At 40.2% G+C, this 27,729-nt stretch overlaps 1 pseudogene; it reads right to left on the bottom strand.

The window, feature by feature from the left end:
* Positions 1-1,288: 1,288 nt before the first annotated feature.
* Positions 1,289-27,434, bottom strand: LOC122010931 (annotated as a pseudogene).
* Positions 27,435-27,729: the final 295 nt, after the last annotated feature.

The following is a 27,729-nucleotide window of genomic DNA, read 5'->3' as shown; positions in this document are numbered from 1 at the left end:
GGGCTTATTGATTTATCGAACTAAATCTCACCCATTGATAAATTAAAGAAATAAATATCAAATATATGTGCTTGTTATTATATTAGGATTAAGAGCACACACTTCCATAATAACTGAGGTCTTTATTTCTTTATAAAGTCAGTATAAAAGAAACGACCTCTAATGGTCCTACTCAATACACTCTAAGTGTACTAGTGTAATTATATAGTTAAGATAAACTAATACCTAATTACACTATGACCTTCCAATGGTTTGTTCCTTTCCATCTTGGTCGTGAGCTACTGTTTATAATTTATAAGGTACTAATAACATGATCCTCTGTGTGTGACACCACACACCATGTTATCTATAATATAAATTAATTGAACAACTACATTTATCATAAATGTAGACATTTGACCAATGTGATTCTTATTTCTAGATAAATGTTTATACCAAAAGCTAGGCTTTTAGTATACATCCTAACACAACGGAGCTTAGCGAGTTCGATATCTAGTACCAGCCCCGAACGACCATCAAAGCGCAATCCTTAGCGGATTTCGTCACTGAGGCACAGGATCCTGAACCAGAAGCTGTTTGGAGAATATATGTAGATGGTTCGGCCACTTGGCAAGGAAGCGGGATTGGAATGCTACTCATCTCCCCCCGAGAGGAGCGGATGTGATTGTCCGTTCGGCTAGACTACCATGCAACCAACAATGAAGCTGAATATGAAGCACTTATAGCTGGCCTACAAGCTGTCCGACACGTCGGAGCTGTCAAGGTCCTCATCCACTCGGACTCACAATTGGCTGCTCAGCAGCTAGCCGGGACATTCGAGATAAGCAACGCGTGACTCAGGCTCTACGCTGAGGCTTTCAAAAAGCTGAAGGCCAACTTTTAGTAGGTTGTAATACAGAAGGTCCCCCGAGCGGAGAACCAAGCTGCAGACAAATTGGACAAACTGGCCAGCTCGCTATCTCCGATCGTCATATCGCAGTCGATTAAGCAGGTGGCTCTAGTGACCCACATTGACTGGATGGAGGGACTTACCTTCCCGGATGACTGGAGGATGGCGTTGATGGAGTTTCTGCGATCGGGAACTACACCATCCGATCGGGAGGAGGCCCGCTTATTAAGAAAGAGGGTTGGACGGTTTACCCTGATCGGAGACCAGCTCTACAAGAAGGCTTTCTCGAGGCCCCTACTTAAGTGCGTTGGGTCGGAGGATGCTTACTACATACTGTAGGAGGTACACCAAGAGTCCTGTGGGGGACACCCGGGTGGCTGCTCATTGGCAAGGAAGATTCTACTTGCCGGATACTTCTGGCCGACCCTCCAGGAGGACGCCGCTCGGACGATCGCCACCTGCTTGTCCCGTCAGAAATATCACAACTTCTCGCACCGACCGACCGAGGAGATGAAGGCGTCCACAGTGGCTTGTCCGTTCAACCAGTGGTGCATGGACATCGTGGGACCCTTCCCCATGGCGACAGGTCAGAGGAAGTTCCTGCTCGTCGTAGTGGACTATTTCTCCAAATGGGTTGAAGTTGAGCTGCTGGCGAGGATGACCTAGCAGATGGTCATGAAGTTCATTTGGCAGCACATCATTTGTCGATTCGGGATCCAACGCCAGCTCTTCTCCGATAATGAGAGACAGTTCATGGGTCAGAGACTCAGGGAGTCGTGCGAAGGGTACGACATTTAACAAGCCTTCACTTTGGTAGCCTACCTTTAAAGCAATGGGCAAGCGGAGGTCGCCAACCGTGAAATACTTTGGATCCTACGCATTCGGCTCGACCACGTCGGAGGTACCTGGGTAGATGAACTCCCCTGCATGCTATGGGTGATCCGCACGACTCCCAAGGAAGGGACCGGGGCAATGATATGCATAGATTATATACACTTTTATGCATACTTTGACGCACATCTACTTGTACTTCATGTATATAATGTATGTTTATTGCACCCTATTTCATTAGAATGTCATACTTCCATTATATTTTGTTTGGAGATCTACTCTTTACTTATTTTGATTGATAGGACACGATTTGGAGTAAAAACGGAGCTTGAATGAAGTTTAAAACTACCAGAGTGTTTGGGCCATGTAGAACTCACATGGGCATGCGAAAACTTAGTTTTTCCATGTTCTAGCCATGTGGAATTAACACGACCGTGTGGGGGGGGGGGGGTGTGTGGAGGCCGTGTGAATGTCACACGGCCGTGTGAAGGCCGTGTGGAATTTTCAACACTGCAGACTAAAACTAAAATGGCCATAACTTTGTGCTCGGTTGGAGTTATGGGCTGTACTTTATATCAAAATGTAGATAACTTCAAGATCTACAACTCTTATGAAGACTTAAACCAGAGGAAACCCCATCTTGGTAGTCTCAAAATATGTTGCAATGAAACATGGCTATGTAAAGCCATGACAAGGGCCATGCAAGGGGTGTGCGAGATCCACACAGCCATGTAGCACTTCCAGAGAGCAAGTAGAGGCAGGTCGTGTGAGCCACACGGTCGTGCAAGATTTCCAGAGACCAAGAAATGTCAGGTTGTGTGAGCCACATGGCTGTGTCACATTTCTAGAGAAGAAGCAGAACATGGCCGTGTGAGCCACATGGCCGTGTGAGCCACACGACCATGTCACCCCAGTAGTGTATCCAGTACACAGTCGTGTAGATCTACACGGCCATGTAATATTTCAAGAGGCCAAGATTGGCACGACCGTGTGAGCCACATGGCCGTGTAAGCCATCCAGAGAGGGAGCATGGCATGACCGTGTGAAGGCCACACGACCGTGTGACCTTGGATAAGAGTAGACACCTCTAGGCCATGTGAGATCCACATGGCCGTGTCACGGGCCGTGTGGTGGTCATGTCTTGCTCTATAAAAGGGGTTGTTCTCCCCTTTTCACTAATCTTTGGCTTGGGGCTCTTCCCCATTGCTTGGGGAAGGGTTCTCCCCTTTGGGGAGGCCCTAGATCTCCTTCATCTTCGCCAATCCGTCCACCTCCGGAGCAAGGTTTGTAAGTAAGAAGACCGGTAGATCATAGATAAGCATTCCTCTCTTTTCTATCTCTTGTTTTGGAGTGTGTAATGCTTAATTTCTTGTCTCTTATTTGTAAATCCTTTGCTATGGAGTAGATCTCTAGATCTAGGATGTAGGAAGTAGCTGTGATGTAATTGTGAATGTATGAATTATGTATTCAGACATTTTCCTATGCAATGAAGTGCTTATATCATCGTCTATGTGTGTTGTGCCTTGTGTGCATTTGACGAGATGTGTATGAGGTCAATTCATGTAGATGTAGGGTTTAGATCACCATGTAGAGGAAGAGCCCTGGAATGTAAGATCATGGGACCTTGTGATAGAAGAAATCTCTTACTTTCTATGCCGTTTCTTTGAAACGGGGATCGACTCTCTATTAGGAAAACTAATTAGAGTTTAGAGGGTTCTCCCAAATTATTGTTAGGAAGTGATTTGTGCAATCTAGGAACGTAGGACTGTGGGCCCTTATGACAGAAGGATGATCCCTATAATCGGACTTCCTAAATTACCTCTTCTACTTAATTGCATTAATCTACAGTTATGAAGTGATCTGTGTAATTTAGGAACGTAGGACCGTGGGCCCTTGTGACATAAGGATGTTCCCTATAATCGGACTTCCTAACTTACCTCTTCTACTTAATGGCGGTAGAACTTGGGTAAACTCTTCGGTACGATCTTCGCGGGATAGTACCAGACTTTAGTTAGAACTCCTATATGAGTGTAAGCATGGAGTTAGGGAGATGAACAATGCATAGAGACATTAACTAGCATCACAGCGAAACCAAAATCCTAGTATCTATTCATACCCAAATCCAACTCTCCCTCTTTCTCTAGCATCATAGTTTCTCTCTTTCCTTCACTCTCTTTCTCAATTAATCTTTGATTGTCTAAATAATTCACCGTGCGAAGTTAACTAGTGTTTAATCAAAAGTCCATGTGGATTCAATATCTTTTATATTACTGACAACGTAACCATGCACTTGCGGTGACGTAACAGGCAACGCCCTTCCACCTGGTATATGGCAGTAAAGCGATCGTCCCCGTTGAAGTCGGGGTTGAATCCGACTGGATACAACACTACAGCGAAGACAATGCCGAGTAGAGGCTTCTGGAGCTAGACTTGGTGGATGAGGCACATGCCAAAGCAGCCGTTCGGCTGATGGCCTACCACTAGAGGATGAAGTAGAACTACAATCGAAGGGTGATCCCAAGGTCGTTCCAGGTCGATGACTTGGTATGAAAGAAATTGAAGCCGATTGGCAACGTCACCAAGATGGAAGCTCCGTGGGCTGGACCCTTCAAGGTCATGGAAAAGCTTCGCTCGGGTGCCTACTACTTAGAGGACAAGGACGGGCGGCGACTAGAACGTCCATGGAGCGTGAACCATCTCTAGCCTTACCGAGCCGGATGAGAGGTGCGCCGATGTAATCAATGTATTTTTTGTCCCCGTGCCCTTTGAACACAGGATTGAAGTTAAAAGCATGGATTTCAAAAACTAGTGCCGAACGACAAATCGAACCGTTGAGGGGCGACATTAAACCCCCATCTTCACCGAACCGTCGAGTGGCGACGTTAAACCCCTGTCTTCACTGAACCGTCGAGCGGCGACGTTAAACCCCTATCTTCACTGAATCGTCGAGCGATGACATTAAATCCCTGTTTTCATCGAACTATCGAGCGGCGACGTTAAACCCCTTCACCGAACCATAGAGCAGCGACGTTAAACCACTGTCTTCACCGAACCGTCGAGCGGCGACGTTAAACCCCTATCTTCACCGAACTGTCGAGCGGCGACATTAAACCCCTATCTTCACTGAACTGTCGAGCGGCGATGTTAAACCCTTATCTACACCGAACCGTCGAGCGGTGACATTAAACCCATGTCGTCACTAAACCGTCGAGCGACGACGTTAATGTTGGTTGGTCCTAGGAAGATCGTACCAATTCCCCTGTACAAAAATTTTGTACAAGTCCTGAACCTTTCCTAACAACCTATTGTGTTATTTAGAAATTAAATTCGGAATCGCAAACAAAACTTAACATTATTGATTCCAAATTTAACTTATCTGTTCTTAGAGGTTTAGACTTGGATCGCAAACGATACTTAACATTATAGATCCAATTCTACCTATGTTACAAATTCAATTAAATATTAATTTCGGAAATCGGCTCCCAGGTCAAATATGGCGAGGCACTTGGCCTTCTTGGGTATCAGAACATCCACCACTGCCTCGACAAAGCCTCTTAACGAAATTCAATATTTAATTTCCTTATATAACTCTAGGTTTAATAAAAAAGAACAATCGAATCACAAGATCGAAAAATAAAGAAATACAAACTCGAAACAAATCCGAATATCTAGAATCTCTAGCCTCTTGTGTTTGGTATTTCAAATCTATACAAAGAAAACTAGTATGATGCGGAAAAGAATTACTAGTTATACCTTTCTTTGTAAGCAACAACCTCTTGGTCTTCTATCATATTCCTCTTCTTATCTTGGACGCCGTATGGGCGACGATCTACCGAGATGAGAACCACCCAAGCCCTTCTTCTTCCTTCCTCCAAGTTCCGACCAAGCAAATTTCTCCAAGAGATAGCAAGTCTCGACCACCACCACCAAGCTCCAAGGGATGCTAGAAACAAAGCCTCATTTTCTTCCTTCTTCTCCTAGCAAGATCCGACCACCTTCCAAGCTCCAAGAGATGATGAGGTTCGGCCAAGGAGAAGAAAGAAAAAGGAAAAAGGAGAATAATAGGGCCGACTACACCAAGGAAGAGAGGAGAGGAATAGAAGAGAGTTCTTCTTGTGAATGCACCCCCTCCCTCTCTTTTATAATCCTTGGTCTTGGTAAATAAGGAAAGTTTTAATAAAAACTTCCTTATTTTCTTTGCCATGAAAAGGAAAATTTAATTGATAAAAAACAATTTCCTTTTCTTTTATTAAAGTTGCTGGCCACCTCTAATTCTCCAAGCAAGGAAAGCTTTAATCACAAGAATTAAAACTTCCTAATTTGTTTCTGGAAATTTTTAAAATAAAAATTTCTATTAATTTTCCCTTCATAGTTGGCCATAAAAGGAATCTTTTATAAATTAAAATCTCTCTTATTAAAACATGTGGATGATTTCAAAAAAGGAAAGTTATCTTTACAATTAAAATCTTTCTCTCAATCTACAAATAAGGAAAGATATCAAATATTTTCTTAATCTTTTGTAGAAACTATAAAAGGAAAGATTTAAATCATGAACATGGTTTTATAAAAGGAAAGTTTTATCAAAAATTAAAATCTTACTTTCAATCTACAAAAAAGGAAAGTTATCAAATTTTTTCTCAATCTTTTGTAGAAACTATAAAAGGAAAGATTTAATTTTATAACTCTCTTTTAAAATCATGAGGATGGTTTCATAAAAGGAAAGTTTTATCAAAAATTAAAATATTCCTTTTAACTACAAATTGTTGGGACCAAAATGTAGCTAGAGGGGGGGGGGGGGGGGGGAATAGCTCATCGCATGCTCATGGTCGGCGTTGCTTGTTTCTTCAACGATGTGCAGTGGAAATACAAAGAAACAAAATACAACAACGCTAACAAATGGATTTTACTTGGTATCCACCTCACAAGAGGTGACTAATCCAAGGATCCACACACTCACGCACCCTCCACTATGAATAACACTCCTTTATGGTAACTACTAAAGGTGGAGAAGCCCTACAAGATTCTCAATACAAGAAGAAAGAAAAGGGCAGTAAAGAACAAGCAAAAGCTTACAAGAAGTGCAGTAAAAGCCCTAACCCTAACTTCTCTTCTTCGCCTCTTGACTTTAACAAAACTTCCAAGAATCTTTAAGATCTGGCATGGAGAGCTCTGTGGAGAAGCTGTGAAGTCGTCTGTGAAGATCGGGAGGAATGACCGAGCGTTCTACTGAAGGAATCGAACGCCTGCAGCTAAATACGACGCTAACGGTCGAATCCCGATCGATTGGATTGCTCTCAATCGATCGAGGAGGCTTTGGATCGATCGGCTGATCGATCCAGAGCGCCTCTGTGCTCTAGAAAAATGCCTGGATCGATTAGCTGATCGATCCAGGGTTTATCGCGCAAAGTCACGCCTCCCAATTGATCGGCTGATCGATTGGGGGCTCTGGATCGATCGATCGATCGATCCAGAGGTGTTCTGTTCGCGCGATGCTTCTCCCTAATCGATCCACTGATCGATTGGAAGGAGCTTTATCGCGGGGACTCACCCGATCGATCGGCCGATCGATTGGGCATGATCCAATCGATCGGTTGATCGATCCAGATCTTGGTTTTCGCCCAAACCAAATCCAAAGCCCCCTAAACCAACATCCGGTCAATTATGACTTGTTGGTACATAAAACCTAGCATTTGGTCACCCTTGACCAGCTAGGATTCTCTCACCAAGTGTCTGGTCAATCCCTTTGACCCACTTGGACTTTTCTTCTCTTGCCAAGTATCTGGTCAATCCCTTTGACCTACTTGGACTTTCACCAGATGTCTGGTCAACCTTGACCCATCTGGATTCCCTTGCCTGGCTTCACTCACCAGGACTTTCACCTAGCTTCACTCACTAGGACTTTCCAACTGCCTGGCTTCACTCACCAGGACTTTCCAACTGCCTGGCTTCACTCACCAGGACTTTCACCTAGCTTCACTCACTAGGATTTTCACCTGGCTTCACTCACCAGGATTTTCTTCTGTCTGGTTTCACTCACCAGGACTTTTCTTCTGCCTAGCTTCACTCACTAGGACTTTCTTCTGTCTGGCTTCACTCACCAGGACTTTTCAGTCAAGTATCTGGTCAACCTTGACCTACTTAACTTTCCTTCACATCTCAACTGGTCAACCTTGACCAAGCGGGAATTGTATCAACAATCTCCCCAAATGAACAACTGCACCTGCATTGTCCATATCATCTAAATCCAATATATTGTCAAACATCGAAACCCAAACCAAGACTCAAGCTTGGTCAACCAGGTCAACCTTGACCTAAAGGATATTGCACCAACAATCTCCCCCTTTTTGATGTTTGACAATACCACATGTTAAGTTAGGAAATTAGTCTAATCCCATAGCCTCAACTCCCTTCATGCCAATATTTGAATGATGGTTCCCTTCATTCTTCTCCTTTTCTAGAGGGCAAACTCCCCCTTTAGGTACTGAAGGCCTAACTTAACCATGCATTCTCCCCCTATTGGCACACATCATAAACATGCCCCAATCTTTGGGCATACATCAACCACAACCTCTCCCCCTGAAGAGTTGCTTATCGTTGTTCACAACTTCACTCGTTGTGATCAACACGATAATGAAGATTCCATACCCTTCATTATCATCAATGCTCACCCTTGAGCATTAACCACTTGAATAACCCAAATGAAGGTCCCATACCCTTCATTTTTATCAAATGCTCATCCATGAGCAAACTCCACTTAAACAATGAGGATATCCACTTCCCATTAAGTTCAATACCCAACCTTGAGCATTTTCTCTGAAAGAAGGTTAACCACCTTCCAAGATATATGAAAAATAAATTTTCATGTCCTTAAAGAGTAACTCCCCCTAAAGACATGGTCGTACCTTCTGTCATTGCACCAACAATGACTTGGAATCTCTAAACCTTTAGGAAACCCAAATTTAGAAGTTTAGAGGTTCAAATGTTCAAAATTTGAAGCAAACCCCAACCTAAACTTCAATTTAGTCTCCCCCAACCAATCCATCCTTGTTTTCAACATGAAAACACCCTTTTTATGTATACAAATGTATTTCGAGGGGTTAGGAATGGTTCCCTAGACTAAACTTGGTTTGGAATGCTGAAATCAGGCTTTCCCAGCCAAAATCAGCATCCTCAATCGATTGGAGTTGGGTCCCAATCGATTGAACTGCCTTGAATCGATCCACTGATCGATTTAGCCAGTCTGGATCGATCGACTGATCGATCCAGCAAGCTTATGCTCGCAAGATTTGCCTTCTCAATCGATCGCCCGATCGATTGAGGCACTCCAATCGATCGGGTGATCGATTGGAGTTCTGATAGTTGCTGAAATTCCATTTCAGTCAACTTCAGAAACCCCTAGAAAATTCTACAAAAATCCAAAAATCATAAAAATCATTGTAGACATTATTTAGGTTATATATTATCATGGAAAAATAATTTTATAAGAAAATACTTCATATTTTCCAAGATTGACACAAACTAGATAGCTTGCAAAAACTTTAGTGTTTTCTTCTAGTTTGTGCTCAACTATTCAATGATGATCACTATCAAAAGATAGTCTTCATCAAGGTTTTCCAAAAGCATTTTAAAATAATTTTTAAAACCAATATCCCACCATGTTCCTTGGGCTTAATGCACATAACTTGTACATTAGCTTTCCCAATAATGGGAAAACATATAACTATGTGTTTTGATGAACTTAAAACTCAAAAGAATGTACTAAATCAACATCTTGAGTTTTGTTCATCATCCTAACATCTCACTTGTATCTAATGTGCACTAAAACACATACAAGTCACCTTATGGGTCTTTGTGAGATGTAAAGTTTGGTTTTGCCCTAATCTAGGGATCATGCATATCTATCTAGGTATTTTTGAATAATAGACATCCACCAAGGATGTTACTTGTTAAATAATGCCATTAGTCCTTAATAAACACGGAATTAAAAATTAATGCATGAAATGATGTTATGGCATACATCAAAAGGAAATATTTTTCTATAGCTATATGATGTATGGATGACATGACATGGTATTTTTGTGTTTTTCATAATAATGCATGAGTGCAAACACAATTAAATAAATATGATGTCATGACATTTGATGGGCAAGCAAAGCATGACAATGTTTAGCATAAATAAAATATACCTAGATTATCTATCTAAGTATCCTTATTCACATAGCTAATCCTAAAACTTAAACCCTAGATTGCCCAATTTTCCCAAGAGAATGTCAAAAACCAAATTTGACATTTCGTTTGCTTTTCCTAATTTGTGCCAATTTAAATTAAGCATATTCCTCAAATTTTGGCACAATTTACTCTTTTAAAGAGTAATCAATTGAGTTAAGGCTTAACTTTGCCTTTAACTTTTTAAGAACATATCAAAATCCCAACTTGGTAGTTCTTATGATTTTCTCAAATTGTGTCATTTAAAAATTCGTCCAATTTCTCAAAATATGACACATTTTACTCTTTCCAAGAGTAAACCTTTTATCCTTTTCATTTTCAAAGGTTAATAATAACCTTGAAAATGCTCCTTGAGTGTCAACTTCATCATGATTAGGTTAACTACCCTTCCACTTAGAGTTGACACTCTCTAACCCATCTATGGGGTAGAGAAGATGCTCCTAGGAACCCAAAACCTATTGGTGCTCCTTGGATGCTCTAGGTACTCACTAGGGACAACTTCCCTAGATACCTTCCTAGTGACCTTGTTTGGCTTCTTAGAAGCCTTGGTCACTTTTTCTAGGTCAACTCTAGGGATTACTTCCCTTGTGACCTTGTTAGTGACTTTCTTAGACTTCTTAGAAGTTGTTTGTTGCAAAAATACTCTTAGGAATAACTTTCCTAGTATTTTTGGCTTGCCCACTAGGCCTAGGGTTGGTTCCATAGCTATATGGAACCCTATGGTAAGAAATTATATCCTTCTTGGTTTTAGGTTTGTATCCCAGACCCTTATGACCATTGGATGACGTTGATACTGTTGGTTGCTACTCGGAAAACCTAGAGGTTCCACTGTACAAAAATTTTGTACAAAGGTCTGAACCTTTTCCTAGCTACCATGTGTTCTTTTAAATTAAATTTTGGATCGCCTGCGGAACTTAACACGTTTGATCCAAAACTTAATCTATTCATTCTTTTAGGTTTTGACTTGGGTCTCCTGCGGAACTTAACACGTTCGACCCAAATCATCTTAAGTTATTAATTCCATTAAATATTAATTTCCATAATTGGTTCCCAGTACTGACGTGGCGAGGCACATGACCTTCTTGGATATGGGAGCAACCACCACCGACTAGACAAAACCTTTTATAGGAAGCTAATATTTAATTTCCTAAAATAACTTTAGGTTAACCGAAAAGAACAATCAAATCATAAGGATAAATAAAACAAAAGAACACAACATCGAAAAACATATTCGAAATACTAGAACGTTAGCCTCTTGTATTTGGTATTATTTCCATAAATAACTAGTATGATGCGGAAAAGGAAAAACTACTAGTTATACCTTCTAAAAAGACCTCTTGATCTTCTATCGTATTCCTCTTCTAACCTCGGACGTTGTGTGGGCAACGATCTTCCGAGATGAGAAACCACCAACTACCTTCTTCTCCTCCTAGCTAGGTTCGGCCACAAAGAAAGAAGCTTCACCAAGGAAGAAAATCAAAACACTAACCAAGCTCCAAGAGATGCTCGCTTCCTCTCCTTCTTCTTCTTCTTCTCCAAGTAGTATCCGGCCACCACAAGAGCTCCAAGGGAAGAGAGGGGTTCGACCACCACAAGAGGAAGAGAGGGAAAGGATGGCCGGCCACACCAAAGAACAAAAGAGGGAGAGAAATAATAGAGGTTGTGTCTCTTGAAGGCACCCTTACCCCTTCTTTTATATTCCTTGGCCTAGGCAAATTAGGAAATTTAATTACAATAAAATTTCCTTAATTTCCTTGACATGATTTAATTGAGAAAAATAAAATAAAATTTCCCCAATTAAATTCAAGTGGCCGGCCACATCATGAAGAACAAATTGGACAAGTTTCAATCAACAATTAAAACTTCCTAATTTGTTTCCGGAAATTTTAAAATTAAAATTTTTCTTCAAAAATCTCTTCATGGTTGATAAAAAGAAATTTCCATAATTTTAATTTTACAACATGTGAATAATTTTTAAAGAGAAAATAAAATATCTCACCAATCTACAAATAAGGAAAGAGATCTAATCTCTTTCTTTAATCTATTGTAGATCTTTTACAAGAGAGATATTTTAATTTTAATTCTCTTTAATAAATTATATCTTCCACATAATAAAAATTAAAATTAAATTTCTTTTTTAATTTAATTTGGCCGGCCCCCACTAGCTTGGGTTCAAGCTAGGGCCGGCCACCCAATCTTATACCTAGGCCGGCCCTAGCTTGGTTCCCAAGCTAGCTTGGCCGACCCCCTATTGGTGGGTATAGAAGGTGGGTATAGTACTCTATAAATAAGAGGTTACGATAGGGACCGAGAGGAGGAATTGGTTTTGGTCTCCCGATAAAATTAAGCATCCCGTGTTCGCCCCGAACACACAACTTAATTTTATCAATAATAATTCATTCCACTAGAGAACTATTATTGAACTACCGCACCAATCCCAAATTACATTTTTGGGCTCCTTCTTATTATGAGTGTGTTAGTCTCCCTGTGTTTAAGATATCGAATGCCCACTAATTAAGTGAATTACTGACAACTCATTTAATTAATATCTTAGTCCAAGAATAGTACCACTCAACTTTATCGTCATGTCGGACTAAGTCCACCTGCAGGGTTTAACATGAGAATCCTTATGAGCTCCTCTTGAGGACATTATCAACCTAGTATCTCTAGGACACAGTTTCCTTCTATAATCAACAACACACACTATAAGTGATACCATTTCCCAATTTATCGGGCTTATTGATTCATCGAACTAAATCTCACCCATTGATAAATTAAAGAAATAAATATCAAATATATGTGCTTGTTATTATATTAGGATTAAGAGCACACACTTTCATAATAACCGAGGTCTTTGTTTCTTTATAAAGTCAGTATAAAAGAAACGACCTCAAATGGTCCTACTCAATACACTCTGAGTATACTAGTGTAATTATACAGTCAAGATAAACTGATACCTAATTACACTACGACCTTCTAATGGTTTGTTCCTTTCCATTTTGGTCGCGAGCTACTGTTTATAATTTATAAGGTACTGATAACATTATCTTCTGCATGTGACACCACATACTATGTTATCTACAATATAAATTAATTGAACAACTACAACTAAATGTAGACAATTTGACCAAATATGATTCTTTATTCATAATGAATGTTTACAAAGCTTAGGCTTTCAGTATACACTCCAACAGATACTTCTAGACCTAGGTTTTGACTCTTGGACCCTTATGTCATATTTGTGATTTTTCTAAGAGTCCTCTCTAATTTGTCAAGTCTTGACCTCAAGACTTGATTTTCCTTCCATAATTCTTCAACCTTAGGTTTTTCACTAAAACCTTGATTTTTCTTCTTCTTAGGCAAATACCTAGAATCTTTAGGGTTCTTGCCTAAATTCCTATCTACCTTTCTAAACCTAGGTTGAGAAGTTTTAGCATGATAAGCTACATTATTTTCCTTAACTTTATCATGCCTCCTATTTCCATGGTAAATAGCATTGAAATGATACAAATTAGAACTATCATGTTTTTTACCATTATTTAAGGGGATAGGTTCAATGAATGATATCTTCCTTTTTACCTTAGAGGCGCCCCCTTGAGTTGAGATTCCTCCTTGAGCCTTGACCGCCTTCTTCCCCTTGGGACATTGACTCCGATAATGTCTCTTTTGATTGCAAGAGAAGCACACAATGTACTCCTTGCTCTTCTTGGTTCCGGGAGCGGTCTCCTTGGGCTTCTCCTTACCCTTTTGTGCCACTTGGCCCTTCTTCTTGGCCAATTTAGGGCATTTACTTTTGTAATGCCCTTTTTCCCTACACTCAAAGAAAATGATATGATTTTTGTTATTTTTTATTGAAATTGTTATACATTTGCTTGTAGGGGTGGTATCTTCTCCTTTTGGTCCAGAGGTAGAAGCTTGCTCTTGATCCGAACTTGATACTCCTCCAATAGATTTATCTTGACTTGTGGAGGTGGAAGCTTCTTCATCCTCTTCTTCTCTTGACCCGGATGTGGAGACTTCTCCTTTTTCTTGATCCGGTGCCATTGAAAATTTCTCCCCCTCAATCTTAGAGGTGGAGGCTTCATCATCTTGTACATGGGACAAGGAGTATGCTCCCTCCTTGTTCCCTTCATTGCATTCCTTTGAAGATGAGGCTTCTTGGACTTCCTCTTCTTCGGAAGTTGAGCATCTCTCAACTTCAGAATTCTCCTCCTCTTGGTCTTGCTCCAATGAGTCACCCTCTTTGGATTTTTCTTGGATTGGTACAGTGGAGGGGATTTCATGAATTGTTGCCAATTTGCTCCAAAGCTCCTTGGCATCTTTGAATTCTTCGACTTTGCATAGAATTGTGCTAGGCAATAAATTTACCAATAATTTGGTTACCTTGTCATTTGCTTCACACCTTTGGAATTGCTCCGGGCTCCATTTGCTCCTCTTGAGCACTTTGCCCTTTGAATTTGTTGGAGCTTCGAAGTCTTCCATAAGACCAAACCATTGCTCTATCTCCACCATTAAGAAGTTTTCGATCCTTGATTTCCAAAGATCGAAGCTTGTAGATGTGTACGGTGGAGCCACCCTTATGTCAAATCCAAGTCCATCTTGGAATTGCATCTTGAAGTTGAGCTTCTTGAATTCTTTGACTTTGATACTTTTGCTCCAACTTCTTCACCCTCTAGCTCTTCTTGTTATGTTTGCCCCTTCCGGCGATGATTCTGGTGAAGAGCGGCCTCGCTCTGATACCACTTGTTGGGACCAAAATGTAGCTAGAGGGGAGGGGGGGTGAATAGCTCGTCGCGTGCTCGTGGTCGGCGTTGCTTGTTTCTTCAAAGATGTGCAACGAAAATACAAAGAAACAAAATACAACAACGCTAACAAATAGATTTTACTTGGTATCCATCTCACAAGAGGTGACTAATCCAAGGATCCACACACTCACGCACCCTCCACTATGAATAACACTCCTTTATGATAACTACCAAAGGCGGAGAAGTCCTACAAGACTCTCAATACAAGAAGAAAGAAAAGGGCAGTAAAGAACAAGCAAAAGCTTACAAGAAGTGCAGTAAAAGCTCTAACCCTAACTTCTCTTCTTCGCCTCTTGACTTGGACAAAACTTCCAAGAATCTTCAAGATTTGGCGTGGAGAGCTCTGTGGAGAAGCTGTGAAGTCGCTTGTGAAGATCGAGAGGAATGATCGAGCGTTCTACTGAAGGAATCGAACGCCTGCAGCTAAATACGACGCTAACGGTCGAATCCCGATCGATTCACTACAACAAAACCTTCATAGACATCGGTTTTCCACCGGTGTCTATTTCATTTTCGACCGATGTCTATGAAGCCGATGTTAAAAGTCTGCCATTTTAGACATCGGGTTAAAACCGGTGTAGTATCACTTAACGACACCGGCCTTCGAATCGGTTATTAACCGGTGTAGTATCACTTAACGACACCGTTTCATCAACGGTGTAAAACCGATGTAATATTGTATGTTAATAACACCAGTTTTGGTAGCGGTAAATGACCGATGTAATATTAGTTAATAACACCGGTTTTGCAGCGATGGAAAACCGATGTAATATGTATATTTTTTCACAAATTTGATTTCCGAAACAATGAAAAACCGACAATAACAAAAAAAAATACACAAATATTCACAAATTATACAAATATTCTTCATTCAATAATATCCATAAAATACACAAATATTAACAAATTATATAAATAATCTTCTTACAACAATATCCATAAAATACCCAAACATTCTTTTTACATCAAAAACTAGCTAATAGATATCAAAATCAAGGTAGAACATTCTTTTAACACATCAAGGTAGAACCACACTTCAAATGTAATCTAGCATGCATTCAGCCCACTCGAACCGCACTTCATCAATTTCAACTCTGGAGTACTTGAGATTTGTAAACTGTAAAAACACATAAATCCACCATATGTCAAATAACTAAAACAAATGTGTACATGTATCAAATAAAATAGAATACTGAGTTTTTAAAGGATGTTGTGGAAGATAACGAATATAACATAGAATCTAAAACTTTCATATATGACACTTAGTATATGCTGCTTAGAATATAACATAGATAATTTGCTCCTTCTAATTCAAGTGTACAGATTGATAAGAACCGACAGCATCATACAACAACTTACTAGGCATGATAACGGTTGAACAAAGAAATATGACTACACAACAAATCCAGTGAAGGAAGCATAGAAGAACAAATCTACCTCTGATGAAGAGATATACTATTTATTGTACTACCTCTGATGCCATCTTGGTATCCTGAATATCCTGCACTAAGCCCCCTATTTTCTATGATTTCTGCTACCAACCAGAAGAAATGCGGCAGCTGCCTCCTTAGTTCAGCACCCAAAACAGCAAGTTAGAGCTTCCTTTTGGGTCCATTCAATCCTCTAGTAAGTAGAAACTATTTTCCCTTTGGTTTATGATGAATTTGGAGTGTCTTGACCTAAGATATAATCCTCTTGTAGCCCTCTATATTAAAGGCCAGCATACATGGAAAATTCAGCATGTTCTTATGAAGTCAAAAAGACTAGTTTAAATCATCATGCACTATACCAATCATTCACAAAAAGTTTGACAACAGAAAATATCATAACATGAGGTATATCTCCCATGTGACATGATATGCTAATCACTACTGCATGCACAACTGGGCTATAAAGAAACATGGTTAAGAGTGATGCAACTAGGTAAATACTGAAATGAACAAAAAAATAACAGCAAATTGGAGAACTGCATCATCATCCAAAAAGGAAATCTAAAAACGAATATATATATATATATATATATATATATATATATATATATATATATATATATATTTACAAAGCAAGAATCATGTAAAAACTATAGTTATTTAAAACTGAAATAAATCAGCCAAGCAAAGACAAATTTCATGGCAAGCAAATAATTATCTCATCACTGCTAGAACACAAATATATTAAAAATAATTCACTACCCCATGAAAACCCTATTAAACTGACCTAAACAAACTAAGATAAATACAGTTAAATGAACTAGCTAAACATAGTAGGGTATTTGCATTTAGCAACTACAATTAGGATGCTTGTATGCTAATTACTTTGTGTGAATTCCTACTATATCAACCACAGTAAATTTATCTAATACCATTAAAGAATTTTGTTTGTATGCTAATTACTTTGTGTGAATTCCTACTATATCAACCACAGTAAATTCATCTAATACCATTCAAGAATTTTGTCATTTACCGTCAAAGAAATCATCTAATATCAAATTATCAATTAATGGTGATAATGAACTTTAATTTTTCTTGTATTCCAATACACTACTGTACTTCCAGCAGAATCAAATTGCTTATTTCCAGATGAATAGGCGCAAACATAAAAATTAGTAAAATTAAAAGTAAAAAATGGACTTACCTTAGCTGCTTCATCGCCAATATTATTTCCTGATAGGTTTAGAGTTTTAAGCATGGTATTCGTCTGAAGAACACCATAAAGTGCCTTTAGGCCAACTGCTATAATCCCATTGCCAGAAAAATCAACTTCCTCTGCTGCCTGAGACTTGGAAAAAAACTAATGAGATGCTAAACGACACAAAAATTTGGCTACTTGTTAACAAGAGGCGAGCAAAAAAGGAAAAGCAATCTAGTGCAAGAATGCAGAACATATCAACTTTTAGAATATCACAATGATCCATAATGATTAACATACAAATTGAAAAACTTAATCTTAAGCAGTATGAATGTGAAGATGAAAATAAAATGAGAGGACGTAACCACACAATCACTAAAATGGGCTTAATATTATGTGTAATAAACAATGAAAAAAAAAAGAACCTAAATTTCACTCAACATGACTGGTTGCTAGACTATCCATGCAAAATTTCCTTAAAGAAAACATAAGTATTTGTGATTAAATGAGTGTCAAGAGGGTAGATGTGTCCACAAAATTATTACTCGTGGAAGGCTGTCCCATGGTAATTCAACAAGCGGTTCACAAATTTAAAAAAAAAGTTCCATGCAATAAGTAAAGTTCAGGAAGGATAAGTTTCACTACTATCGAGCCCCGGGACCAACAGAGTTTAGATGTCTGGTAGAAGTGTTGTATGCAAAATCAAGAACATCATTCTAAAATTTATAATTACAATAGTATCAGATATATAGCCTTTGATTAGGCTAACAGCTGTTCTTTAATAATGACATGTATCAGATTCAGAATTATGTGATTGAACTTTAGAATTAGCTAGCATTTGCACATTAGTGGCCTCAACACATTTTGCATGCATTACAGATTTCCTTCCATAATATATTTTATTATTTACTCAAAACCAAATTCATTGATGGGGGAGCATTGCTAGAAGAAATTTAAAATGATTGTCATTGTAAAGATAAATAAGAAATCATGATTTCAGAATGATATAATTTATACACATACGTAAGGCCAGTGCCATCTATGTCAAACTCCAAATGGATGCAGGACTGGTCCGAAGCTGAAGTATGAAGCTCTCGTCTCACAGCCACATTAGCCCTTGAAGATACAAAAGTTGTGTTAGATATGCTTTTCACGGACTGGAAAATCCTAACCAGTACTGTTTTTAAATTGTCTTTGTAAAGAGCATCTCTACCTGCATGGATGTTGTATGTCATGAATAGCATGGCCATTTGCAAAACTCAAACTTTTGTCCAGATATGGAACTTCTTCAGGCTTGACAAATACAACCCAGTATTCAGGAATGGCAGCTGTATAAGGAGTAGATGCACCTGTCTCATTTTCATCCTGAAGCAACTTATCCAACTCCGGCCAAAGAAGCTCCCTCCTGAAAGTACAGTTGATATTTCATATTCCACAAAGGAGTAATGAGATAGTGATGGGCAAAAGAGAAAAAAGAACAGAAAACTGAAAAATAACTGTAGCCAACATTGGAATTTGGATGGCATGCATAAAAGTTTGCCGATACTACATACCATGCAGAGAAGTCATCCTCAATACACTGATCATCATCTCCCAACCCCATTTGGACAATGTGCTTGGCGCCTATGCAGAGGAAAAAAAGATAGAAGAATATGCAAGTAAGAATGATGCTTAAATTCATTAAACACATCTACAAACTTGCACATGACTACTACATTACAGTTGTATTTATGAAACTCACAGATAACATGACTACTCAACTGTTTCTTAGTAACTCCTCAGACCATGTTGACTTTACAAGTTTTTAGAGTAACAATTAGTCTACAAAACAAGTTAAATTCTCTAGGAAAATGAAATGCATGAACTTTGAGATTGCAACTGAAGATAGGATTTAAAATCAGCTTAAGGAGCATATGTGACTTAGTCAAATCACAAACTAAATAAATCGAGTATATACCTTGCTCATGAAGCAGTTCATCGACCACCACAGCAACCGTTGCAAGGACACAATACACAAATATATCAGCCAAGCAATTCCCACAAAAAGAATACTGACAATTTCATCATGCCAAACCTTATTAAAATGTTCATATTATCGATTGCCCAAACCAAACACACCAAATTGAAGATTTTCCAACCAGATTCCTCTCTCTTTCCCCTATAAAAAACTAATAATCAGCAATCGATCAAGGCAAAAGGATTATTGGTAGAATAGATTAACTAAATGTTCATGCTTCCAGAACCTCTGTAAACCATTTGTAGAATCGGGCAGCATTATCAGTAGGCTCACCATCTCCATACCTAAAGAAAACAAAGGGATCAACTCGAACTTTGAGGAAGCTGATTGTTTATACAAACAAAAAATTCCTGGCTTTCAACTTATGTAGCCAAGAAGAACAAAGCCAAGCTCTCCTTTTTCAGGTTCTCCTCGTACTCATCATCCTCAGTAGCATATTCGTCCTATAATTGAGGAAACTAACTATAGATCAGTCAATTAATCAGTAGTATTTCCAATGATCTAAAACAGAAGGAAGATAATCTTACGATATCCATGACTTTAAATATGGCATTAGGGTACCGTGCTTTTGCCTCCTCAGCCTGCGCCTAGAAGGGGGGAAAATATAAGATCATGGGAGAAAAATTCAAAAAATGAACTACTCGGATAAAAACCCTTACCTTCGCGAACCCCTCAGCCGTCCTGGTCTGCGTCCCGAAGAAGACGGTGACCTTCTTCTTCCCTTGGTCCTCCTCTGTATCCATCTGGGTCTTCACCACTAGCGGCTTCGGCGGCTCGGCTGGCTTCCTTCCGCTCGATCGCCGGACGAAGAAGATTGCCACGCAACCGACAAGCACGGCGATGACTATGCTCAGGACGGCGATCAGCAGCCGGTTCTCCACGAACGCATCCCCGGTGCTTGAATCGAGCCCATATCCGTCGGAGAGGGAGGCGACGATGACCGACAAGAGATCAAGGGACGACGCCTTCTCGGAACCTATCTACATCTTGGCGGATCGAGCGGTGAATCGGAAGCACAGATCTCCGATCTCTGTTTCTGTCTGCTTCGAATTGGGAGAATAAAGGAGGTCGAGATTGGGTCGGCGATGGGAGGGGAGGAGAAGATAGAGGCGGAGAAGGTGAGTCGCCCGAAGACAGCTCTCTCTCTCTCTGCCTCCCGTGGACGACATCATATAGGGTTAGGTTAGAGGGAAGAGTTGAAAATTTTAGCTAAGTATTGGTGGGAAAATTATCATAGACATCAGATTTTAAAAACCGATGTTAAAATCGGTGTCTATTAACGAAAAAACGGATGCTCATAGACATCGCCTAAAAAACTGATGTATATGAGCGAAAATCTGCGCTCATAGACACCGATTTTTGGAAAAATCGGTGTAAAATACTCACAGACATCGGTTTTTGCTTAAAATCGTTGTTGTTCCACTGATGTCTATGAGGGTTTTTGTTGTAGTGATTGGATTGTTCCCAATCGATCGGGGAGGCTTTGGATCGATCGGCTGATCGATCCAGAGCGCCTCTGTGCTCTAGAAAAATGCCTGGATCGATTAGCTGATCGATCCAGGGTTTATCGCGCAAAGTCACGCCTCCCAATCGATCGGCTGATCGATTGGGGGCTCTGGATCGATCGATCGATCCAGAGGTGTTCTGTTCGCGCGATGCATCTCCCTAATCGATCCACTGATCGATTGGAAGGAGCTTTATCGCGGGGACTCACCCGATCGATCGGCCGATCGATTGGGCATGATCCAATCGATCGGTTGATCGATCCAGATCTTGGTTTTCGCCCAAACCAAATCCAAATCCCCCTAAACCAACATCCGGTCAATTATGACTTGTTGGTACATAAAACCTAGCATATGGTCACCCTTGACCAGCTAGGATTCTCTCACCAAGTGTCTGGTCAATCCCTTTGACCCACTTGGACTTTTCTCCTCTTGCCAAGTATCCGGTCAATCCCTTTGACCTACTTGGACTTTCACCAGATGTCTGGTCAACCTTGACCCATCTGGATTTTCCTTGCCTGGCTTCACTCACCAGGACTTTCACCTAGCTTCACTCACTAGGACTTTCCAACTGCCTGTCTTCACTCACCAGGACTTTCCAACTACCTGGCTTCACTCACCAAGACTTTCACCTAACTTCACTCACTAGGATTTTCACCTGGCTTCACTCACCAAAATTTTCTTATGCCTAGATTCACTCACCAGGACTTTCCTTCTGCCTAGCTTCACTCACTAGGACTTTCTTCTGCCTGGCTTCACTCACCAGGACTTTCCAGTCAAGTATCCGGTCAACCTTGACCTACTTGACTTTCCTTCACATCTCAACTGGTCAACCTTGACCAAGCGGGAATTGTATCAACAATCTCCCCAAATGAACAACTGCACCTGCATTGTCCATATCATCTAAACCCAATATATTATCAAACATCAAAACCTAAACCAAGACTCAAGCTTGGTCAACCAGGTCAATCTTGACCTAAAGGATATTGCACCAACACAAATAAAGAAAGATATTAAAACTTTCACTTAATCTTTTGTAGAAAACTATAAAAGGAAAGATTTAAATTTTAAACTCTCTTTTAAAACCATGGCTTTCATATAAGAAAGATTAAAAAATAAAATCCTTTTTAATTTAATGTGGTCGGCCACACCAAGCTTGGATTCAAGCTAGGGCCGACCACACAACTTGGCTCATCCTATTTGCTTGGCCGACCCAAGCTTGGGTTCCAAGCTTGCTTGGCCGACCACCTTAGGATGGGTATAAAGGTGGGTATAGGTGGGTATAATACTTTATAAATAAGAGACTATGATAGGGACTGAGATGAGGAATTGGTTTTGGTCTCCCGATGAAATTAAGCTTCCCGTGTTTGCCCCGAACACCCAACTTAATTTCATTAATAATAATTCATTTCACTAAAGAATTATTATTGAACTATCACACCAATCCCAAATTACATTTTGGGCTCTTTCTTATTATGAGCGTGTTAATCTCCCTGTGTTTAAGATGTCGGGTGCCCACTAATTAATTGAGTTACTGACAACTCACTTTAATTAATATCTTAGTCCAAGAGTAGTACCACTCAACCTTATTATCGTGTCGGACTAAGTCCACTTGTAGGGTTTAACATGATAATCCTTGTGAGCTCCTCTTGGGGACATTATCAACCTAGATTACTAGGACACAGTTTTCTTCTATAATCAATAACACACACTATAAGTGATATCATTTCTTAATTTATCAGACCTATTGATTTATCGAGCTAAATCTCACCCTTTGATAAGTCAAAAAAATAAATACTAAATATATGTGCTTATTATTATATTAGGATTAAGAGCATACACTTCCATAATAACTAAGGTCTTATTCTTTTATTAAGCCAGTATAAAAAGAACTTACCTTTAATGGTCCTGCTCAATACACTCAGAGTGTACTAGTGTAATTTATCAGTCAAGATAAATTAATACCTAATTACACTACGACTATTCTATTAGACCCCGTGGGTGTTTTGATTTAATCAACCAAGTTGGTTAGTCCTGTTTTGTGTTTGATCCCTGTGTCTGAGTGTGCAGGAGCTTAGGAGCATAGGAAGTCGAGCGGAAGACGCAGCTAGCGAGAAGGACGACACGGGAAGGGAGCCGACGGGCTCGGTGCGTCAGAAGGATGAGAGAGCTGCGGAAGAGTACACCGGTGGGCAAGAAGAACGTGCGCGGCGTTCGAGGGACGTTAAGCCAGGGAGGAAGGCTGCTCGAGGAAAAGGCCGGAAATTGGGTTCGGGTGAGCCCTATTTCGGTTGGCCTCAATCACCTAATCAATCAGAGCTTAGGAAGGAGAAAGGAAGCCAAAAGGAGCTGAAAAAGCTAGCCAGAGGCGCCTCAGACCAATGCTGAAGGTGCCTCAGCTGCCTCCACCGTCTGAGGTGCCTCAGACAGCTTGGAGGTGCCTCAGACCCAGTCCGAGGTGCCTCCAAGGTTGTTTAAGGCACCTCGGACCCAGGCAAAAGTGTCGTTTGCAACCGGATAGAGTTTTATCCGGTTAAACCTTATGGAGGCGCCTTGAACCCTCTTGGAGGCGCCTTCAACACTCGGGATAGAGTTTCCAAGAGCTATATAAAGGCTCCTGGAGCTAGCAAATAATCATTCGATTCAGTGTTCAACTATGTAAGCAATTCCTAGCAATAGTTCTGAGCCGTTAGTGTGTAAAAGGCTTCTCCACCTTCAGCAAAGGAGATCTTCTACTGCGCTTTTCTTACTGCCTTGGATTAACAACCCTTATGGTTGTAACCAGGTTAAATTCCTGTCTCTTGTTTCTTTATTGCTTTATTACTTTATTTACTATTGCACTATTTGAGTTGAAAGTACGAGGAGGGTATAGTTTTAATTTTTTAGAAGCAATTCACCCCCCTCTTGTTGGCCTCCGCTACACCTACAATTGGTATCAGAGCCAGACCGCCTCAGAAGGACTAACCGCTGACTGAAGCACAACGATCAAGACGATGGCCGGAGCGAATATTCATCCCCTAAAGTTCGACGAAGACTTCGCGACATGGAAACGTCGGATGGAGGTATTATTTAAAACCGACTTCGATATTTTACTAACTATGAAATATGGTTTTGAAGTTCTGAAAGACAAAGAAGAGCATCAGTGGAGCAAGAAGGAGCAGGCCGAGTTTGTTGCCAACGGAAAGGCAGAATTCCACCTGCTGGGCGTGCTACCACCACAAGAGGTAAGTCGAATCGGAAGCTACTCCTCCGCGAAAGACCTCTGGGAAAAATTCCTGGAGCTTCACGAAGGTACCTCAGAAGCTAAGCTAGCAAGGCGCGACATCCTCCGGACCCAGTTAACGAACCTTCAGATGAACAACGGCGAGAAGGTAGTACAACTCCAAGCAAGGATCAAAGAGCTGATCATGCAACTAACCAATCTTGGAGAAGAAGTAACGAACCGAGACTCGATCCGGTACGCGCTCAACGTCTTCCCGAGAACTCCCGAGTGGGCCTCCTTAGTAGATGTGTACTACATCTCTAAGGACTTCAAGGTAAGTACTCTAGAACATTTGTTTTCTACTTTTGAACTTTATGAATCTCGAGTTGTCGAGCCCAATGGAGTAGAGAAGACTAGTCAGAACATTGCCTTAAAGGCAAGAATAAACGGTTCTGACTCCGAAGCATCTGTCGACGAATCCAAAGCGACACTACTGGTAAGACGCTTCAATAAATTTTTTAAATCTAATAAATTTAGATCGCAGACAAAGAGGCATCAGCAAAGAAAAAAGACGGTTCATTTCTACAACTACAACGAAGAAGGGCACATCAAAGATAACTGCCCAGACTTGAAGAAAAAGGGGAAAGAGAAGGAAAAGACACAGTACAAGAAACCAGAATCATCCAAACACAAGAACTTGAAGGCCACTTGGTCAAATTCATCTTCTTCTGAATAAGACATCGAAGCCTTCTCCGGGTTAGCGATGATGGCTAACCATCTTCCCGAAGATGACTTAAGCTCCGAGATGAGCATAGATGAAGGGGGAGGAACATCAGAAGAAGAAAGCTGCAGTGAAGGGGGAGCATCACCAAGTCAGATAAGTAAGGTGCGTAATCTAACCCCTACTCAGTCATTTCTATTTATCAAGTCTCTTTCTAAAGAGTTAGATCAATTAGAAAAAGAAAATGAACATTTGAAATTAGAGAATGCAAAATTGAAAAATGGAATTGAAAAATTGAAATCTGCTGCATGTTTAAATGTTTTTCAAAAATCTGAATTAAAAATTTTTGGTAAATTAAACTGGTATATTAGAAAGCATCAAAGTCAACTTAGGAAAATTCCTAAAACTTATGTACCCCCTAGATTTTTAATTAACCCAGTAGGAAGGAATCTATACTGGATTCCAAAGTCTTTGATAAATTAGAATTATTGAAGATAGAGCTTACAGCGAGTAAATTAAACAATGAATTTCTTTATGAAGCTTTATCTAAGGAAGTGGTTGCTGCTCCAATAACTAAGAAGGCCTAGTGCCTCGCCACGACTTGGAAGCCGAAATATAGAAATAAAATATTTAATCCACTTTCTGGTAAAAGCATTAAAAGTTAAAAATTAAATAATGCTTTGAAAGTTTTTCAAATTTTTTCTTGAAAACTCTAAAAAAAATTATTTTTTAAATTATTATGGAAAAATTCTAAAAATTTAGGTTACTTAGAATTTTTTTTAATTTCTAAAAAAAATTCATTTTTACTTAGAATTTTTACTTAGAAATTCCTTCTGAAAATTCTAAAAATTCATTTTTAACTTAGAAATTTTTTCTGGAAAATTCAAAAAAAAATCATTTTTACTTAGAAATTCTTTCTGTTTTAAACTTATAAATATTTTTTTAAAAATTCAATTTACTTGAAATTTTCAAACAATTCAGTTTACCCCGTTTTTGCTGTGATCAAAGGGGGAGAAATAGGTACAAGTTTAGGGGGAGTTAGGAATATTTAAGAATTTCAAAATTCTTTTAGTATTGTAATTTTTTTTTACAATTTTTATGCTTAAACTGTTAGTTAGTAATTTCTTTAAAATTACTATTTGTTTTTAAACCCTAACTTGAACTTGGGTTGATGCACATCAAAAAGGGGGAGATTGTTGGACCGCGTGGGTGTTTTGATGTGATCAACCAAGTTGGTTAGGTCCTGCATTGTATTTGATCCCTATGTCTGAGTGTGCAGGAGCTTAGGAGCACATGAAGTCGAGCGGAAGACGCAGCTAACGAGAAGGACGGCACGGGAAGGGAGCCGACGGGCTCGGTGCGTCCGAAGGACGAGAGAGCTGCGGAAGAGTACACCGGTGGGTGAGAAGAACGTGTGCGGCGTTCGATGGACGTTAAGCCGGGGCGGAAGGCTACTCGAGGAAAATGCCAGAAATTGGATTCGGGTGAGCCCTATTTCAGTTGGCCGCAATCACCCAATCATTCGGAGCTTCGGAAGGAGAAAGGAACCTAAAAGGAGCTGAAGAAGCTAGCCAGAGGCGCCTCAGACCAATGCTGAAGGCGCCTCAGCTGCCTCCACCGTCTGAGGCACCTCAGACAGCTTGGAGGCGCCTCAGACCCAGTCTAAGGCGCCTCCAAGGTTGTTTAAGGCACCTCGGACCCAGCCAAAAGTGTCGTTTGCAACCGGATAGAGTTTTATCCGGTCAAACCTTATTGAGGCGCCTTGAACCCTCTTGGAGGCGCCTCAACACTCGGGATAGAGTTTCCAGGAGCTATATAAAGGCTTCTGGTGCTAGGAAATAATCATTCGATTCAGTGTTCAACTTTGTAAGCAATTCCTAGCAATAGTTCTGAGTCGTTAGTGTGTAAAAGGCTTCTCCGCCTTCAGCAAAGGAGATCTTCTACTGCGCTTTTTTTACTGCCCTGTATTAACAACCCTCTTAATTGTAATAGGTTAAATTCCTGTCTCTTGTTTCTTTATTGCTTTATTACTTTATTTACTATTGCACTATTTGAGTTGAAAGTATGAGGAGGGTATAATTTTAATTTTTCAGAAGCAATTCACCCCCTCCTCTTGCCGGCCTCCGCTGCACCTACATATTCCAATGGTTTGTTCCTTTCCATCTCAGTTGTGAGCTACTGTTTATGATTTATAAGGAATTGATAACATTATCTTCTATGCGTGACACCACACACCATGTTATCTACAATATAAATTAATTGAACAACCACACTTAGCATAAATGTAGAAAATTGACCAATGTGATTCTTTATTTCTAAATGAATGTTTTATACAAAAAGATAGGCTTTTAGTATACACTCTAACAGTTAAACCCCTGTCTCTATCAGCGGTCCAGCGACAACCCTAAACCCAGGACTTCATCAAATCGTCGAATGGCGATGATCGAGCACTAGTCCTCATGAATGGTCGAGCAGCGACCTTAAACCCGAGGGGTACAACCCGAGCCTGAATATGCTGTCCGCTCGGGATGATACATGCAAAAACTACGCTAATGGCGAAGAAAGCAAGACAGAGCGGCAGTTATGCTGACCAGAGGGATCAAAGGCGGGCATACGGGTAAGGAAAAATTTGCAGAAAAAAGATCTTTCATTAAGAAGAAGTGGCACAACCGAGCGGCTGGCGTACAAACATACTTCAAAAATTTTTTCCTTCAAACTCTCCGCCTCACTCAAGATAATCGAAGACGTCATCCGACATGGAGTCATTGAGCTGGCTGCGATTGATGACACCGTCAGTCAGGGCCTTGGGAAGGTGGTCGTTCACCTTGAGCTGACCGATCGTCCCGTCCATAGCCAATTCAAAGGCCTGGACAATCCGACGGATGACCTTGTCAGTGAATTGATCCGA

Source organism: Zingiber officinale, chromosome 8A, assembly GCF_018446385.1.
Source record: "Zingiber officinale cultivar Zhangliang chromosome 8A, Zo_v1.1, whole genome shotgun sequence".
Classification (NCBI taxonomy): domain Eukaryota; kingdom Viridiplantae; phylum Streptophyta; class Magnoliopsida; order Zingiberales; family Zingiberaceae; genus Zingiber; species Zingiber officinale.
Note: the sequence above shows the minus strand (reverse complement) of the source record. Positions and strands in the feature narration are given on the sequence as shown.